At 39.9% G+C, this 15,096-nt stretch overlaps 1 protein-coding gene and 1 pseudogene across 6 annotated transcripts in view; one reads left to right on the plus strand and one right to left on the minus strand.

The window, feature by feature from the left end:
- Window positions 1–15,096, minus strand: part of AMBRA1 (autophagy and beclin 1 regulator 1) — a 178,686-nt gene that overhangs the window by 114,401 nt on the left and 49,189 nt on the right. The gene's annotated exons all lie outside the window — the stretch shown is intronic.
- On the plus strand, window positions 3,076–3,772 carry LOC123810018 (annotated as a pseudogene).

Here is a 15,096-nt window from a genome sequence, read left to right on the forward strand (position 1 = left end):
GAAAGGAACTTTGGACACTAAAGCAAAACATCAAACAAGACGTTTGGAAACAGACCTTTAACAACAAAACTCAATGCAAACTTGCTGTGAGTCCAAAAGCATGAGATCTTGAGATGGGTCAGAAGGGCCAATGTGGATTTAGAAAGACTGCTACTCTTTCCTCTCTGTCCCAATCAGGCTCTCCATCTTTCCAAAACATGTCTGCCCTGAATGGCTCCCTCTCAATGCAGAAGGTAGACCTAGAATTCGGGAAATTAAAGTAATTTGTGCTCCCTCCCTTATCAAGATGCTGGACCAGTTTTGTGTTGTCTGTTTTGGGTTTTTGTGGGGTGTTTTGTTTTTTTTTGCACAGATCAATACAAGAGAGTGCAGGAAAAATGAAGATAATATCCCATTCCCTTGTTTTGTACCAAACTACTTTTTGTATTAGTGAATTTTCTAAAATAGAATCTCATTGTCTCTATAGTAACTAATGGAAGTAACCTACCAGCCCTACCTCAATAGCCATATTTCAAGGCACCTTCACATTTTTATGTACGTAGTTGACTCCAATTTTACATGGCGAGATTTCATGAATATTGATGTCCAAAAAATGATACTAACAGACAAAAAAGAAAATAACCTGGCAAAAGGAGTTTTCTTTTTCTTCTTTTGGGAGCAGAGTAATAATGGAAAAAGGTAGAAAAGAGTAGGCATTTCTTAAGCATCTAAACTTGTAAAAGCAACTGATGTTTAACTTATTTAACCCTCACGTACAATTTTACAATTGAGGGAGTCGAGGTTCAGAGAGGCTACTTAACCTGCCCAAGGTTAAACAGAGCCAGAGTTGGAATCTAGTGTTGCTCAACTCCAAATCATTCTGTCAGGACACGAGAGAAGAAAGGGAACCTAAGGAGACCACACGAGTTAAAACAACACTACATCACAGGGGCCAGAACAACAACAAAAAAATGGTGATGGATGGGGGTTAATATCCGATATTACTAAAGAACTCAACCTGACATTAAAAATATAATAATCCAATTAAAAAATGGGCAGAGGGCCTGAACAGACACTACTTCAAAGATGACATGCAGATGGCCAATAGACATTTGAAAACATGCTCAATGTTACTAATCATCAGAGAAATGTAAAACCACAATGACATATCACCTCATACCTGTCAGAATGGCTATCATCAATAAATGAACAAACACCCCTGGCTGGCGTATCTCAGTGGATTGAGCGCGGGCTGCGAACCAAAGTGTCGCAGGTTTGATTCCCAGCCAGGGCACATGCCTGGGTTGCAGGCCATAACCCCCCAGCAACCGCACATTGATGTATGTCTCTCTCTCTCTCTCTCTCTCTCTCTCTCTCTCTCTCTCTCTTTCTCTTCCTCCCTTGCCTCTCTAAAAATAAATACTTTTTTTTAAAAAAATGAACAAACAACAAGTGCTGGCAAGGATGTGGAAAAAGGGGAACCCTCATGCATTACTGGTTCCCTGTACACTAGTGCAGATTGTTGTCACCACTATGGAAAACAGTATGAAGATTCTTATGACCCAGCAATTCTATTTTTGGGTAAATTTCCAAAGAAGCATAAAACATTAATTCAAAAAGATACATGTAACACTATGTTAACTACAGTGTTATTTACAATCACCAAGTTATGAAAGCAACCCACGTGCAATACCTGACTATTTAGCCAGGAGCACTGACCTCTTTTCTCTTAGATTGTCAAATAAAAAAATGACAACAGCCAATACGACAACAGCCATCTGGTATAAATGTCCTGTCCTGAACCATAAATATATAGGTCATAAAGTAGAGTTGCATCTTATTGGTCACTCTCATAATATGATTGTGTCTGACTGGTTAATTCCTGGTACTAGAAATCCTTATATATAAGCATAGGCACCAGATTTTTCAAAAAAGTCACTTGGGAGCAAAAAGGATATAGAATTACTATTATTATTTTTTTTGGCAAGTCAATAAAAATTATACCTGTTTTTTGCCAGATCAGCAAAAAATGTAATAAAATAAATACATTAAAATAAGTTAAATAAATATAAATACATAAAATCTTCTAAAAAAAACAGAAAATAACAATGTTGGCAAGGATATGAAAAAACTGGAATCCTTGTCCACAGTTGGTTGGATTGTAAAATGATATAACCACTACAAAAAACAACATAGAGGTTCCTCAAAAAATTAAAATGGAACTACCATATATGATCTAGTAATCCCACTTCTGAGTACACATCCAAAAGGACTGAAATAGTTGTACACTGATGTTCGCTGCAAAATTATTCACAATAGCCAAGATGTGGAAGTAACCTAAATGTCTCCATCAACAAATGAGGGGATAAAGAAAATGTGGTATAGGCATACAATGGAATATTATTCTGCCTTCAAAAGCAAGAACATCTTGTCATATGATGCATCATGGATGACCCTAAAGAACACTATGCTAAATGAAATAAGCCAATCACCAAAAGACATGGACATGATTCCACTTATGTGCGGTATCTAAAGCAATCAAACTCAACTCATAGAAAAAGAAAACAGAAGGGTGGTTACCCGGGAACGGGGACAAGAAAATGAATAATTGTTCAATTACAGTATTTTATTAATACAAAAAGCAAAAGTTCTAGAGATATGTTGTACAACTACATGCATATACTTAACAATACTGTATATTTAAAAATTGTTAAGAGGGCTGCCCTGTCCAGGTGGCTCAGTTAGTTGAAGCATCCTCCTGTATACCAAAAGGTTGTGAGTTTGATTCCTGGTCAGGGCACATACCTAGGTAGCAGGTTTGATCCCTGGCAGGGGTACCTATGAGAGCCAACCAATGTTTCAATGTTTCTAGCTCCTTTCCTCTCTCTAAAAACAAGAAACATATTCTGGGGTGAGGATAAAAAATAAATAATAATATAAAAATCATCAAGAAAGTAAATTGATGTGGATTTCTTAAATCACAGTAAGAAAACAATGTGGCCCTTGAGCCTGCCTTATGCTTGCACAGCTGTGACCTGGAGTTGGAGTGTCATGCCCTCCCTTGGCTAAACACGCAGACCATTTCCTCTGACCTGGATGGACAACATGCTCATTCACACAGCTGGGAGGCAAGTAGAAAAGGCAGTAAAACCTTTACAATGAAAATAACATTTCAAAGAAGAGGCTGAAACCATTTGTGACAAAGTTCAAGTTAAACTAGCAAGGAATGTTTTCATCCTTCCAATCCATGCATTAGTGATCTATGGACTTCACACTGGGAAGAAGTAATTCAGGAAACAAAGGGTGGTGCAGCCAATATGAAATTGGCTGAAGAATGTTATTTTCTGTGGAAATCTATATGTTTACAGCATATGACACTAGCAGAAGTCATCAAAGCCATGTTCACTGAACCTCAAAAGGAGATCTGGCTGCTTTTGTTAACAAATGGAGACACACGGACCCAGAGGGAGAAGATTGAGGCTTATGCCTGTCAGTCCTATTCTGATGCTATTGTGGTAGGTAGAGAACTGAGAAAAGAGAAACCAGCACCTTCCATATTTTATTACTGCTGTGATCTCCTCGGGGTACAGCCTGGGGATGGTAAGATGGTTAGTGACACTAGAAAACGATATACAAGGAGACGTCAATGCAGGGCTGAAAGCAACAGTGGATAAATAAAAATGGAATAGTGCCACTGGAATCATCACCCATGTCACACTAGATAGTTCCTTCTGCGCTAGAGTTACCTGCTCTCTTACAAAGTATTGACTGCAAAGTCAGTATGTCCACTTAAAGCAAGTAAAAGGGCATGATTACATATGTTCCAGGATTTGAACTAAGAAAAGTTAAGGCATTCCATATACTATAATCCAGTTCTAAGAATAATTTTACTTATGATGTAATAGCCAACCACCCATTGACTGGTATTTATATCAGGAAGTCTAGAATTAATACAAGTTACCTTTAGTGATTGAGTCAACTTGAAGAAATATATTACTTGTTAACCTGTGACTTGAGGTTTTTTAAAATTTATTTTATTAATCTTTTAGCATCTCAGATCCAAGAAGATATCAGCAGGATAGCTTATACATGGGTGCATAAATACAGGTTTTATGTGCTGTCTTAAAAATAGATATTTTTTTAAATTTAAAAATTTTTAATTTAATTTTAGAGAGAGGAAGGAAGACAAAGAGAGAAACATTGACTTCGTTTTTCCACTTATACATGCATTCATTGGTTGCTTCTTTTTTTGTTTACTAAAAAGAATTTTTAGCCCTGGCTGGGGTGGCTCAGTGGATTGAGTACCGGCTTACAAACAGAGGGATGGCTGTTTGGATTCCCGGTTGGGGCACATGGCTGGGTCGCAGGATGAGTCATCAGTGTGGGGTGCAAATGAGAGGCAACCACACATTGATGTTTCTCTCCCTCTCTTTCTCCTTCCCTTCCCCTCGCTCTAAAAATAAAGAAATAAAATATTTTTTTAAAAAAGAAAAACATTTTTTAAAGTATTTTAAATTATATTTTATTGATTATGCTATTATGTTTGTCCTGATTTTTCTCCCTTTGCCCACCTAAACCCAGCAGCCACCTCGGGTAATCCCCACACCATTGTTCATGTTGATGGCTCATGCATAGGTTCTTTGGTTACTCCCTTTCCTATACCATACTTTACAGCCCCACTGTGGATCTGTAACTACCTATTTGAACTTTAAAAAAATAATAATATTGAATGTAAACTGTAACTGAACATTTTATTTATTGACTTTTAGAGAGAGGGAGGGAGGAAGAGGGAGAGAAACAGCAATGTGTAAGAGATACATGGGCCTCTCTCACATCCCCAACTGGGGACCCAGCCCACAACTAGGCATGTGCCCTGACCGGGAATCAAACCAGTGACCCTTTGGCTTGCAGGCCAGCACTCAATCCACTGAGCCACACCAGCTAGAGGACTATCTGAACTTCTTAATCCCCTCACCTCTTCATCCATTTCCCCACACCCTCTACCCATCTAGCAACCAACAAACACTCTCCATATCTATGATTCTGTTTCTGTTCTCATTTCCTTAGTTTTTAAGATTCAATTATTGATAGATATGTATTTATTGCCATTTTATTGTTCATAGTTTTGATCTTTCTTTTCCTTAAATAAGTCCCTTTAACATTTCAAATAATAATAGTTTGGTGATGATGAACTCCTTTAGTTTTTTCTTGTCTAGGAAACTCTTTATCTGCCCTTCAATTCTAAATGATAGCTTTGCTCGGTAGAGCCATGTTGCCTGTAGGTCCCTGCTTTTCATGACTTAGTATGTATTGCCAGTCCCTTCTAGCCTGCAAAAAAAATTTTTTTTTTTGAGAAATCAGCTGACAGTCTTATGGGAACTCACCTGTAGGTAACTAACTGCTTTTCTCTCACTGCTTTTAAGAATCTCTCTTTAACATTTAGCATTTTAATTATGATGTGTCTTACAGTGGGCCTCTTTGCATCCATCTTGTTTGAGACTCTGTGCTTCCTGAACTTGCATGTCTATCTCCTTCACCAAATTAGGAGCGTTTTCTTTCATTATTTTTTCAAATAGATTTCCAATTTGCTGTTCTCTCTCTTCTCCTTCTGGCACCCCTATGATGCAAATATTGGAATGCTTGAAATTGTCCCAGAGGCTGCCTACAGCATCCTCTCTTTTTTTCATTCCTTTTCCTTCTTGTTGTTCTGATTGGTTGTTTTTTTTGCTTCCTTATGTTGCAAATCATGGATCTGATTCTCAACTTCATTCACTCTATTGTTGTTTCCCTATAAATTTTTCTTTATTTTTATTAGTGTATCCTTAGTTTCTGACTGGGTATTTTTATGCTTTCGAGGTCCTCACAAAGTGTCTTGAGTATCCTTATAACCAGGGTTTTCAACTCTATATCTGATAGTTTGCTTATTTCCATTTTGTTTAGTTCTTTTTCTTGGGTTCTGATCTGTTCTGTCATTTGAGCCATGTTTCTTTGTCTCCTCATTTTTGCGGCCATCCTGTGTTTCTTTTTATGTATTAAGTAGAGCTGCTAGGACTCCCTATCTTGGTAGCATGGCCCAATGTAGTAGGTGTCCTGAGGGTCCAGCAGCACAGAGTCCTCTATCACCCAAGCTGGGGACTCAAGGTGCGCCCCTCCTACCAGTCTGGATGGATGTGGTTTCTTTAGTTCCGTAGTTGTCACACTTCTGTTCAACTCAATTTCTGACCATTCTGTGTGATGGATTTCCATATTTTAGCTGTAATTTTAAAAATTATTTTTATTTTTTATTTTTACTTATTTTTAGAGAGAGGGGAAGGGAGGAAGAAAGAGAGGGAGAGAAGTATCAATGTGTGGTTGCCTCTCCTGTGGCCCCCACTGGGGACCTGGCCTGCAACCCAGGCATGTGCCCTGACTGGGAATCGAACCCATGACCCTTTGGCCCGCAGCTCACACCCAATCTGTTGAGCTACACAGCCAGGGCTTTAGCTGTAATTTTGATGTGGTTGGGTAAGAAGGTGAACTGTGTTTACCTATGCTGCCATTTTGACTGCACTGGTCGCTTCTTGTATGTGCTGTGACTAGGGGATCAAACCCATAACCTTGGCATATCAGGGCAATGCTCTAACCAACTGAACTACCTGGCCTGGGCAAAAATATATATTTTTAAAAAACAGACATTCTAAAACATGTTCTAGAGGTTTACCAGAGCAACTGGATCTGGTTAACACAAAATAAGTACTAAGCCATATCTAAATCAAGGCATTTCATAATGAGATTATTTTGTAGCTTGAAAATATATATCATATACCATTTTTTTGCCTACTTTAAATGTATACTTTCTTTTATGAATCTAATTTTTCTGCATTACCTTTTTTGGGAGACCTCTAATTTTCCTATGGTGTAAACATGACAAATAGATTTTCCAGTAAAAAAAATCTATTAAAATCAGCACGTGGTACTCCTTTTCCATGACATTATCTCATCTTTCCAGAGTGAGCTTTGTAGTTAGTCTTTACCTCTTATGGAAGTATTTTTACAATCTTTTCCCAGGCATATAACGGAGTTGAAGGGACCAGGCTATCCTGCTAAGATAAATGCAAGCCACAAAAAGTCATTTTCTTACTACAACCTAACCAGGAGCCCCCACTCCCACCCTCATCTGTTCTCTGACTAAATGAGGTTCATGCATATGATAAAAATTAGATTATTAGGTTTTACACCTTGGCAGGGCAGCTCAGTTGGTTAGAGCACTGTCCCAATACACCAAGGTTGAGGGTCTGATCCCTGGTCAAGGCACATGAGAGAACCAACCAATAATTTAACCAAAAAGTTCATTTGTTTTTTCTCTGTAAGATGCTCTAGTAGCACTTAGTTGTCTTTAACTTTATTTGAAACCATTTTGTTAGACTGCATTGTGACAGTTGTTTTATCAGCATTCATTTAAAAAAAACTTACCAAAATTGGTGAATTTTTGTGTAGCCATTGCTGAAAATGTTGCATATTTTTCATACTGAAGATGAAAAATATGCAACATTTTCAGCATAGCACACTCTATTATTAAGAAAGGTAAAAATGCAACTGAAATGTAAAAAAAGATCTGTGCAGTGTATGAAGAAGGTGCTGTGACTGATCAAATGTATCAAAAGTAGTTTGCAAATTTTCATGCTGGAGATTTCTCACTGGACGATGTTCCATGGTCAGGTATAAAAAAATCAACCAATAAATGCAGTTGAAGTTGAGAGCAATCAAATCCAGACATTAATTGAGAATAATCAATGTTATAGCAGGTAGGAGATAGCCAACATACTCAAAATATCCAAATCAATGAAGTTACTGGTGAAAATAAAAAGAGTCTTTTATTTTATAGAAAAAACTGAACAGACTTTATACCCAACCCAAAAGAATGTTAGGTTTTGTGCCCTGGCAGGGTTACTCAGTAGGTTAAACATTGCCCCCATACACCACAGTTGAGGGTCTGACCCTTGGTCAAAGCGCACACAAAGCCCTGGCTGGCGTATCTCAGTGGATTGAGCGCAGGCTGCGAATCAAAGCATCGCAGGTTCGATTCCCAGTCAGGGCACATTCCTGGGTTGCAGGCCACGGCCCCCAGCAACCGCACATTGATGTTTCTCTCTCTCTCTCTTTCTCCTTCCCTTCCCTCTCTAAGAAATAAATAAATAAATTCTTTTAAAAAAGTATAAATATTAAAAAAAAAAAGCGCACACAAGAATCAACCAATATCCCTGCTGGTGTGGCTCAGCCAATTGAGTGCTGGTCTGTGAACCAAAGGGTCGGGTTCAATTCCCAATCAGGGCACATGCCGCCTGTGTTTCAGGCCAGATCTCCAGCAGTGGGTGTGAGAGAGGCAACCACACATTGATGCTTCTCTCCCTTTCTTTCTCCCTCCCTTCCCCTCTGTTTAAAAAGAAAAAAAATGTTAAAAATATATTTAAAAAAAAGAATCGGCAAGATGGAGGCATAGGTGGACGCACCGTACCTCCACGCACAATCAAGATTAGAACAACAACAATTTAGAGGCAGAATAACACCCAGAACTGACAGAGAATTTATCTGAATGGAAGTTGGACAGCCAAGAAGTTGAGGTAGACCCGTTCATCCAGACCAGTAGGAAGGGCGGAGAGGAGCAGCTGGGCGCGGTCGCAGCGCACGAAGAACAGGGAGAACTGGGTGCACAAGGCAACGGGGAACACATAAGGCATTTGGGGCGCACAAGATCGCAGAGGGTGGACCCTGAGTGCACAAGCAGCAGCTGGCGGACCCAGTGGGGCAGCAATTGTGGACCCGGGCAGAGTGTGCAGCCCAGGATTCCAGGGAAGGGACTGAGGTCCCAGGAGAACGGAGCTACCGCCATTGTTCCCTCCTGGCCCCGCCACCACATACAACGTCACAATCTAGCGACTGGGGTGCCCAGCCCCAGTGAACACCTAAGGCTCTGCCCCTCACCGTAACAGGAGGGACCAGACCAAAAAAGAGAGAGAGAGAGAGAGAGAGAGAGAAAGAGAGAGACATGACTCAAACAGAAGAACAGATCAATTCCCCAGGACTCATCCTTTTGAGCGACCAAGAGATAGTCAATCTATCAGATGCACAGTTCAAAACACTGGTGATCAGGAAGCTCACAGAATTGGTTGATTTTGGGCACAAATTAGATGAAAAAATGCAGGTTACCATAAAAGAGATGAAGAAAGATGCACGGAGAACCAATAGTGACAGGAAGGAAACTGGGACTCAAAACAATAGAGTGGACCAGAAGGAAGAAAAAAAACAACCACACAGGAAAGAATGGAGAAATAAGAATTCAAACAAACAAGGAGAAGCTTAGGAACCTCCAGGACATCTTTAAACGTTCCAACATCCGAATCATAGGGGTACCAGAAGGGGAAGAGGAAAAGCAACAGATTGAACACGTATTTGAACAAATAGTAAAGGAGAACTTCCCCATACTGGCAAAGGAAATAGACTTCCAGGAAATCCAGGAAGCTCAGAGAGCCCCAAAGAAGTGGGACCCAAGAAGAAACACACCAAGGCACATAAGAATTACATTAGCCAAGGTAAAAATGAAGGAGAGAATCCTAGAAGCAGCAAGAGATAAGGGAACAGTAACCTACAAAGGAGTTCCCATCAGACTGTCAGCTGATTTCTCAAAAGAGACCTTACAGGCAAGAAGGGGCTGGAAAGAAGTATTCCAAGTCATGAAAGACAAGGACTTATATCCCAGATTACTCTATCCAGCAAAGCTCTCATTTAGAATGGAAGGGCAGATAAAATGCTTCTCAGATAAGGTCAAGTTAAAGGAGTTCATCAACACCAATCCTTTATTTTATGAAATGTTAAAGGAACTTATCTAAAGAAAGAAGATAAAGAAGAAACATGTATAGTAGAAGGACAGCAAACTCACAATTATTAACAACCACACCTAAAGCAAAACCAAAAGAAACTAAGCAAACAACTAGAACAGGAACAGAACCACAGAAATGGAGATCACATGGAGGGTTAGCAACAGGGGGAGTGGGAGGAGGAGAGAGGGGGAAAAGGTACAGAGAATAAGTAGCATAGATTGTAGGTTGAAAATAGATAGGGGGAGGGTAAGAATAGTACGGGAAATGTAGAAGCTAAAGAACTTATAAGTAGGACACATTGATATGACTAAAGGGGGGGGGATATGGGTGGGAGAGGGTGTACAAGGTGGAGGGGAGTGAAGGGGGGAAAATGGGACAACTGTAATAGCATAATCAATAATATATTAAAAAAATTTTAATGAAAAAAAGAATCAACCAATAAATGCATAAATGAGTAGAACAATAAATCAATGTTTCTCTCCCCCCACTTCCTTTCTCTCTAAAAATCAATATATTTAAAAAATTAATTAGGTTTTGGTATAAACCATTTTCTGGGTGCCATTTTAATATTTGACCAACTCTTCTTGGTGTTGTTATCTGCCTTATGTCTCCTGTTTTCAAATTCTGGGTAATATATTATTGTTTCATAAATTTTTTATATCCAATCCAAGGTTCACTTGGAGTTTACTAATTAATTATTGCATTGCAAAACATATTACAACTAGAAAAAATTTCCCAGATAGTCTCACGATTTCACCAACTTCATGTAAAATAAATGGTAATGGTAAACCAAAAATGACTTGGGTTGTTTTTTGGTAGAGTTTTTTAAAAAAACTTTTGCATAAGTATCTACCGATGTAAAATATTAGACAGGACCACTGGTCAAGATAGAGGTGTAGCCCTGGCTGGTGTGGCTCAGTAGATTGAGCGCCAGCCTGCGAACCAAAAGGTCACCAGTTTAATTCCTAGTCAGGGCACATGCCAGGGTTGCGGGCCATGCCCTCAGTTGGGGGTATAAGAGAGGTAACCACACATTGATGTTTCTCTCTCTCTCTGCCCCACTCCCTTCCCTCTAAAAATAAAATAAATGAAGTCTTAAAAAAAAAAGATAGAGGTGTAAGTAGACATGCTCCAACTCCTTGTGCAACCACAAAAGGAAACAAGAATTACAAGTAAATCTCAAAACATGTAACACCCAGAATTGTCGGAAAACTGAACTGTATGGAAGTCCAACAAATAAGGATTTATTAAAGCTACAATCATCCAGATGGAGAGGAGGTGTGGAGAAGTAGAGACATGGCAGAGAGGTGGCAGGTGCAGCAGAACAGGCACAGGCAGTCTCACATTCACGTGTGGTGGATAAAAATCAGGAGGGACACCTTGGGAGCAAGTGATCCCAGCCCCAGGCCAGACCACACAGCCCACAGTTCTAACACCAAGAAGATAAATCTCTGTAACTTCTGGCTGTAAAAACCAGTGAGGGTTGGGGAGGCAGAAGAAACTGCCAGATTTTCAGGAAACTTCACTTAAAGGGCCCTCACAGCCTTAAAACATATGCAAACCCACCCACTCTGGGATTCAGCACCAGGGCAACAGCTCAAAGGGCTCAAGTCACATACAGGGACTGGGTGAAGTGACTGGAAACAGGGCAAGTACCAGGGTAACCCCCAGAAGCTAAGCAGTGGTGTGTCCTCTCTCCAAGCCCTCCCCCCACACAAAGCCACAAAGTAGTGAAGTGGGTTGGCCCACCCTGGCTCCACCCCACACAACTTACAGGTACCTTTCACAGGGATTCAAAGCAACTCTACCTAATACATGGAAATGAACCATGTAATACAAGGGAGGCTGCCAAATTTAGGAGACAAAGAAATATGGCTCAAATGAAAGAACAGAACGAAACCCCAGAAAAAGAAATAAGCAAAATGGAGATAACCAACCTATCAGATGCAGAGTTCAAAACAATGGTAATCAAGATGCTCAAAGAACTCATTGAGTACAGCAACAACATAAAGGAAGAAATGAAGGTTACACTAAGTGAAATAAAGAAAAATCTACAGGGAACCAACAGTGAAGGGAAGGAAGCCGGGATTCAAATAAAAGATTTGGAACAGAAGGAAGAAATAAACATTCAGCTGATTTCTCAAAAGAAACTTTGCAGGCAAGAAGGGACTGGCAAGAAATATTCAAAGTGATGAAAAGCAAGGACTTACAACCTACATTACTCTATCCAGCAAGCTTTCATTTGAATGGAAGGACGAATAAAATGCTTCCCACACAAGGTGAAGCTAAAGGAATTCATCATCACCCAATCACTATTACATGAAATGTTAAAGGGACTTACTGAAGATAAAAAAGATCAAAACTATGAACATAAAAAGACACCAAACTCACAACTATCAACAACTGAATCTAAAAAAAACAAGCAAGCAAACAAAGCAAACAACCAGAAAAGGAACAGAATCATAAGTATGGAGATCATCTGTAGGGTCACCAGCTGGGAGGGGGAAGGGGGAGAATGAGGGAAAAGATGCAGGGATTAAAAAGTATACTTGGTAGATACAAAACAGTGTGATATTAAGAATAGTATAGGAAATGGAGAATCCAAAGAACTTATAAGCACTACCCATGGACATGAACTAAGGGGGAAATTGCAGGGAAGGGAGGTAATGGGCAGAGGAGGGCAAAGGGGGAAATACTGGGATAACTGTAATAACAGAATCCATAAAATGTACTTAAGAAAAAGAAATGACATAAAAAAAATACTAGCCTCTGTTAGGATTTGTATGACTTTTTCAAGTATCCTGTGATTCTGTTACTTAGCTTCTAGATTATGCTTCTCCATAAGCCTATTTCTTTAGCCAATTCTTTCCTGTCTACTACCAAGAACAGAATTTTCTACAATTGTGCAAAAGCCCTGATGTGTTTACTTCTTTTGATTTTCGACTGTGAAAAATGTGATTGTGCTGCTGACTGTTCCAGTGTGCTGTTGGTATAAAGTCGAATATTTAAGAATAGAATGCGTCTGTGTGTAGTTCCAGGTATGGTGCCCCTGTGACCTCAACTATATTCTAGTTATTTAAAAACTGTTAAGTTGGAAGGTTTTTACAGAAAAATAATTATATGCACAATTTCTCTAATAGATGATATGTCATAATGAGGGTTGGTCCCAGTGGCTATCCCACAGGCAGACGTAGGCAGTGTCATATTCATTACACTAACTGGAAAAGGTTCACTTCCCATAGATCACAGTGATCTCAACAGGACAGCTCCTTCGATGTTAAGTGAGCAGTTCTTCAACAAAAGTGATCTGGAGGGTAGAAACAGAAATAACTGAGTTTCCTTGTCTTCTCAGCTTTTATTCTATACAGTGCAGTAAAGCAGTATTGCTTTCCACTTACACCCATCCTTAGGGAGGGGCTTTGTGGTTTTCTACCTTCTAAGTGGAATGCTACAGAAGAGATTAAGAAACCTTGGAATAGACCTATGACTTTATTAATGTTTTTGTTTTAGAATAATATTCCTTAAAATTAAAAAAGAAAAAAGGCAAAATGGGTTATATTTGCCATCAGAACAAAGAAAGAAAAGGAGAAAAGCCATCTTGCTGAGGTGAAGTGATCTAAGGAGACAGCAGGGAGACAGAGGAAAAGGAGAGAAATGCATAGGAATATACGGGGCGGGGGGAGAGTAAAAAAGACAAAAAGATTGACATACATACCCTATACCCTCTGATGCAGCAAAGGAAAAGGGCACAATGTTAACAAGCTGCAATTCTCTTTCTATGACAACACCATTCTTTCAGCCTTTGGTTCCTTTATTATCATAATTTCCTTCTCAAATGCTAACACGATTTTTAATTTCTAGCAGGTGACACCAAAATCCAGCAGACTTTTCAGTGGAACCCACCCCTCTGTGCAAGGCACTCTGCTCACAGGGAGAAATGCAAGCATTCTTCTCCAAGATTTTATTTTACATAGTCCATCATTAAAGAAAGGTTGCTTTCATACTGCATAACCTCACATAACAGAGGTCTACTCACTAAAGTATGCCAGCCAGCAAAAAGCTTAGTACCACCACTTTCCCTCTTTGGAAACAGAGAAGGAGTTTATTAATTGTTGCTATTAAAAATTCAGGCAGCTTCTCAGGTGAGGGGGCTGTCAGCATGTCAGCCTCCAGCAGCAGGGGAGCCCCTTGTGGATGAATTAGGCAGGATTCGTGGGGTACAGGGTACTGCAATGTCCAGTGCCTCCCCCTAGTGGTGCCGAGTGGTAGGGCACTTAGAAGATATTTGCCCACACAGAACCACCAGCTATTTTGCTTTAACTCATGGAATAGTTAACCAGCACAAAACTGGAAATAAGTAGGAAACATAAAGGTGTAAAGTCAACCCAGTGAAGACTAAGGCACAAAGAAAGTCCATGCCTTGAGTAAAGGGGTACCAATTACTCAACTCCTGCTGATTGTTATTAAATGGGAATGCAGACCAGATGCTTCCCATTTTTTCAATAGAATCCAGAAACCTGTATTTGTGTGGGAAAAAAGAAATTTTTAGAAACAGGATGAGGGCCAAACACACCTGAAGATTATTTTGTAATCTGTGGGTTAATGTAACAGGCCCACACACTAAAGCCAAATTTGCCCACATGAGCATGTTTTCAGGAGTGTTCCCAAGACGGATATACTGGATTTTCCCTCCACCCATAAGTATACAGGAAATACAAGAGGATGAAGGGAAGCCATCTGCACAGCTCTAATGGGCTGAGACCAATTACAATAAGCAAAATATACTATCAAACAAAACCCCATACACCTGGTGTTATTGTCTTAGCAAAACCTCCAACGCACCCTTTAGAGCGCTACTCTGAATAAATACAGTAGAAAGGCGACTTGAAGGGGGAAGAGTGACTACATGGGAAGTTGCACCCAATGTATTTGCAGCACACATATAGATCCCACTGTAGTCCCTGTAGCACTCCAAGACTCTGAGCTGACAGACGCGATTACATCTTTTCAAGTTTTCAGTGTGTGCACAAAGCACACAGCCTGCTCTACACCATTCAGCCTCTTAGAGAGGGATAATGGGGGATAATTTAGATCAGCCTAACAGGCGCTAATTTGACCTGCAGTGGGAGAAGGGCTGCTTGTCAAGCATACTGCCTCAAGGACCTGGAGGCACACATCCTCTCCAGCTTGCAAACAATTTTGAAGACATATAGAGCGAGGGTAGAAAACCTTTGCTTCGGGCCAGATAGCATAGAAAACA

Source organism: Phyllostomus hastatus, unplaced genomic scaffold, assembly GCF_019186645.2.
Source record: "Phyllostomus hastatus isolate PE091 unplaced genomic scaffold, TTU_PhHast_1.1 phas_scaffold_585, whole genome shotgun sequence".
Classification (NCBI taxonomy): Eukaryota; Metazoa; Chordata; class Mammalia; order Chiroptera; family Phyllostomidae; genus Phyllostomus; species Phyllostomus hastatus.